The sequence below is a fragment of the Cupressus sempervirens genome, chromosome 5, assembly GCF_028749045.1.
Source record: "Cupressus sempervirens isolate cs-2001-9-10 chromosome 5, ASM2874904v1, whole genome shotgun sequence".
Classification (NCBI taxonomy): domain Eukaryota; kingdom Viridiplantae; phylum Streptophyta; class Pinopsida; order Cupressales; family Cupressaceae; genus Cupressus; species Cupressus sempervirens.
This window is the reverse complement of record NC_143122.1, coordinates 759972589-759978219: the sequence shown is the minus strand read 5'-3', so window position 1 is coordinate 759978219 and position 5631 is coordinate 759972589. Positions and strand designations below refer to the sequence as shown.

Sequence of the window (5631 nt, the reverse complement as noted above, 5' to 3'; positions counted from 1 at the left end):
TTTCCCATACAATTTCCTTTTCATGCTCATCTATAAATTGAAATCTCCTATAATGGATTTAACAAATAAATTCATATTTAAAGTAGTGCATATGAGGAGGGGTAGTACATATTCTAATATTAATGCTACAATTCTTACCTTTATTCAAATCTTTAATGCTAAAATTTAATATAACAAACATGAATATTTATTGTGATATTTCTATTGGTATTTAACTATGCAACATATATTACGAATAGTGGTTCACATGACTCATCTCCAAGAGAATGAATGGAACAATTGACACTCATTACATGTGGGTGATTGTCAAAGAGATGAAGCATTGGAAATTTTTGGGAGGTCACCCATCCCACTACTACTCTAGTTTGACTTATCTTAACTAAAATGCTTCCTAAATTCTTAATCCCACTCTACTTTCAACCCCATTTGAAAAACCTTTAGCAAGTGTAACATGAACCTTATGTACCATGTATTAAATATTTCCTTAATCTTATAAATTTATAAGTAGAAGATATTTTCACAAGTCAAATTGTTATATTGATATAAATATTTAGTTGTGTAGGTTTTTTTAGTCAAACTTATTGACCCATGTTTCATATGTAGTAGTTCACATAAACCCATCTCTCATGAGAATGAATGAAAAATTTAACACTCATTATGTCTAGGTGATTTTCGTAGATGTAAAACACAAAGAATTCTTAGGAGCTCACCCATCCTAGTACTACTCTAGCTCAACTATGCTAACTATAAAATTTTCTCCATAGCTAAATCAACTCTACATGCAACCTCATTTGAAAAAACTTCAAAAGGTGTTGTGCCTTATGAACCATTAGTTATAAAACTTCTTAAACTCAAAATTAATAAGTAGGATATATTTTCCACATCAAACCATAAATTTCTATCATGATTAAATTGTGTATATTTTTTAGTCAAATTCAATGACCTTTGTTTATATGCTCATTAAGAACACTTGAGCTGGAGTATCACTACAATAGGTGACCTCTTAGGAAGTCCCAGTGCTTCATCTATTTGAGCATTGATTATATACAATGAGTGTTAACTATTCTATTTATTCTCATGAGATGCATGCACTACTACAAAGAGGGGGGTCTAAAGACAAATTTTTAATAAATAGTCTTCATTTGAGATGAGAAGAAAGTTGTGTATTGTCTCAAATATGTCTCTAAGAAAGTTTCTTAATACATCATCTTAAACAATTGTATCCATAAGACAATACTACAAATTTACAATATTATATTATGGAGACAATTGTTTAAGACAATGTATTAAGACACTCGGTCAGAGAAGTATTTGAGATAGTACACAAATTTCCTCTTGTCTCAAATGAAGAAAGTTTATTAAAAAAAATTATTTAACCCTCTCTTTTTAGAACTTTCAATGTTGTCTCTACTATTCCTATAATGTAGAGATGAAATTGTGCTTTGTTGATCGTAATATTCCTACAACCCAAAAATGATGTTTGTTTCCATTCACTTAACTAGAAAGGAATTATCACTATAATTTTGAGATAGTAGTTAGAACTAAATAATTTAATAGTAAACAAAGTTCCAAGCCTTAATATTCTAATACATAGTAAATTCTTAGTTCATATAAAAGTTATTTATAATTGGAGGTTGATTGTATAAAAAAATAGGAAGCAAAGAAATGAGTTTCTTGCACATAGAACATTACATACATTCCATGTTTGTTTGTACATGTCATTCTAGAAATGTAAGAGTACGTGATCAATATGCTACAAATGAAATAGATTTTTTCTCTAAAATATTCTAAAATAAAAATACATTGTCCCACAATACATTATTTTGGTAGCTTTTTGTCATGCCGTGTATCATCTTCAACACATTAAAATCTATTTCACTATACAAATTACATGTGGGTACATCCACCTCTATTGAAACCCTCCCGAAAAACATTGAAAATCCTCTACTCTTTTCATCAAAAATTCATGTTTTTGAGCCATGCCCATGACCAATTTTAGTTAGCAGATATCCAATCTTTTTTGTAGAAAATGGAAGAGAGCTGCATCAAATTGTTGATGACAACTGCACAGTAAAGGAGTCATCCTTCACTGATCCACAAGCTGCAAAGGAGTTACCCTTCACCAATCCAATAGCTTGTGGAGGACACAATGAAGTAGTCCAATAGCTTCTTTCAATTCAATCACAACTTCACTCATGGTCGGTCTCTTATTCAATTTTCTCTTTAATCACAATAATGCCAAGTCTACAATCTTCTACATTACATCAACTCAATACTTTTCCTTCCCTTTGCATCTATCAAGCTCTCAATATGGCCTCAAGATATCAACAACCTTTCCTACAACCATAGAAAAGTGATATTAGCTCATTAGAGTAACTATATTTTTTTTTATTGAATGATTTAAAAGTGTTATATAATAGGTTTTTTAATGAAATCTCTATCTTCTTATTCCTATCTAGAAAATGAAAGGTTCAAATTCTAACCCATGTTAGTGAGTTGGGGTAAACTACAGTCAATATATGGGTAAAAATGTAGAGCTCTCCTTGTGTAATCTAGCATTTAATTCTAGTATTTGGGATGATGTGTGAAAATTGTAGGCCCTTTCAGTTCTTGATGTGTCCAATAGTTTTGTCTCAACCCCATCTAAAGATGCTATTAAATCTTGCACAAGACTCATTTCCCTAAATTTGAGCTCTAATTTCATGTCAATTCTCCACCCTTTGCTTAACCCTCTTTATAAATTGTGATCCCTAGATGTGTACCACAATATTTTCATAGGATAGATGATAGTACCAATCCAAAAACTAATAGAGCTCAAGACATTCATTATGACATACAATGATTTTAATGGATCAGTGGGTTTTGCGGATGCAAAGTTGGAAAAATTCATGTCTTTCATAACCATTTTGGAGGGGATTCTCTAAGGAACTTATTCAATGTACCAATTTGACTTCTCATGACCTCAATGGCAATAGTTTTATTGGTTTAATTCTTGAGAGTATTAGCAATCTCATCAAGTTGGAAAATTTAGCCCTCTTACAATAACTTCTTTGGAAATATTCCAAGCTCATTGAAGGCCCTCATTGAGCTATCTATAATTCTCTTTAATTAATCAAAACAAACTAAATGGAACTATACCCAAGGATTTATCATCTAACATAGGTTACAAATCTCTTGATCTCATCTACAACATATTATCAAGGTCTATTCATCTATAAGTGTTTTCCCTAAGCAATGTGAAATCTCTAGAGCTTAGCTCCAATTTTCTTTCTAAAGAGATACCTCAAAGTTTATCAAGAAGATTTTATAGGTTGTGCTTCTGTAATTAAAAATTTACTAGAAGCACCCAACTATTTCAAATGCCTGGAATTGACATATCTAGAAATCAATAACAACTCTCTCAATGACTCAATTCTAAAGGAGTGAGTGAATTCTACTAAACTCTAATTTCTTGATGTTGGACATAATGTCTAGGGTGTCATTGATGGAAGAACTATCAAAACTTGTGTAGTTACAGTATGTAAGCCTTCCAACAATCAAATTGGATGGAAATATTTTAGATGACATATCAAATTTTCCAACACTGGCATAAGTGGATTTGAGCTGCAATCTCTTTTCAGGATCCATATTCCCAAAAATATTTGAGTTTATGTGGCTCCAGAATTTGCATTTACAAAATAGTCATCTATCAAGAGTTATACAAGGGAATATAGAGAATAGAATGCCCATGTTAGAGTTTTAGTTGGGTAGTAACAATCTGAGTGGAATGATTCCACAATGAGTTGTTCTATTATAAATCTTTATTCATTGCAAATTACTTTTAATCTCCACCACAATTTTTTGAAAGGAAAAATTCCAAGCTCTATGCTCAACCAAATTACTCTAGACATATTAAATCTTTCGACAAAAATAGGTTGATAGGAGATATTATAGGATCCTCATCGAAGATGAAAAGTCTCAAAGTATTGAACCTGTCATACAATAAATTAATAAGCATCATTCCCCCAACTCTCTTACACAACAAAAAAAATAGATTTAATTTTGCTAGAGACTTTGATCTTTATCAAGTGTAATCTAATCAGTCTTCTACTATGAAGACAAAAATGCTATTATCAAGATTTCTTTCAAATAAAATGCAAGTAAAAATGGCACACAATACTTAAACCAGATAAAAATATTAGCTAATATTTGAAATATAGCCTTGGATGAGATGAATCAAGATTGTCGTTATTCTCAAACTTTACATACATATTACTTAATCTATATATCTCCACCATCATACCAAGACAATTTTGAGCTTAAATAGTATACTTCATTTTTATCTATTCAAATATTGTATTTGGAATTACTATAAGCTCCACTTAATCATGCAATAAGAAACCTAAAAAAATTCAAACTTTTGAAATCAAATTCATTATTATTATAAGACTTTATAACACATCTTAAAATTTTGATACTCAAAAATTTGGTCATTATATATGTATTGAAATCTTAGGAGTGCTTAAACAAATTCCAAAATCAATGTTTTAGCACAAGATTTTAATTCATAAGATTTCCATAATATATCCTTATACTATGATCTTAGCAGCAAAGTATCCTTCTAGAGTGAGCTTCCACCATTCCCATATAGATTATGTCATGGAAATATGATGCCCACTTTAAATCAACCTAGAAGGCAACAAATACATGCCAATGAAGGGTTTGCGAACATAATGATATCCAATGATCAAATAGCATAATCTAGTAAAGTTTATCATGAAGAATTTGATTTAGGAACAATACAATTATAAGGGATAGATTAATAGATGACCAATGCATTGTAAGTTTGTAACAATTGTTTGCAATGAAAGGTTAGTTGTTTACAATCATAGAGGACAATATGAAGGTTTCTTGGAGATAGTTATAATGATGTTTTATTTTGTTTCCTTCTATGTGCATGAGCCCATTCCATTGTGGAGTAAGGATTCAAGCTTTGGTTCAAAAATAGTCTAAATTTGTACAAAAGTGATCCATTAATTATTAATAAAAGTTAGATTATTAATCAACATTGACGTTCACTTCTAAAGTTTTTGAGCTTCAAACTAACACCCCTAGATGAATAAAAACACAAAACTATTGATTTAATTTGTTAGAAAATATTCAAGAAATCTAGTTACACTAAAAATAATAAAATCTTACTATTGAAAACATATACTAGACATGTATATTAATGTCTCATAGAAAATTAATCACAATGGATTAATTCTAAATTGTCCAATACAAACATATGTTCAGGTCTTGACTATTTTAAAGAGTTTACAACCCACAAATACAATTAATATGTATGTTGGGTGCTATATTAAACTAAAGGTCAAGACTTTTAAAATATTAGTCTAAACTAAATGAAGGGCAGCAATAAAATCAATAATAAAAACATCTAAGATATCTGTGTACTAATAATATTGGCTATCTATTCCTAAAAATGGTGATCTACTTATCGTAATGTCAAAGGATTTAATTATAAAAGGAGACTATTATTAACTATGCATAGATGGAGGTGCACAACATATTCTCAAGCTCAAAATGTAACCAAAATAAAATAATCATGCTGAATTTTATTTTTTCTAAAAATAGGGCAAGAAACATATCTTA

General features: G+C 30.0%; 1 pseudogene; it reads left to right on the top strand.

The window, feature by feature from the left end:
• Positions 1 to 2519: 2519 nt before the first annotated feature.
• LOC149558123 (uncharacterized) lies at positions 2520 to 4073 on the top strand (annotated as a pseudogene).
• Positions 4074 to 5631: the final 1558 nt, after the last annotated feature.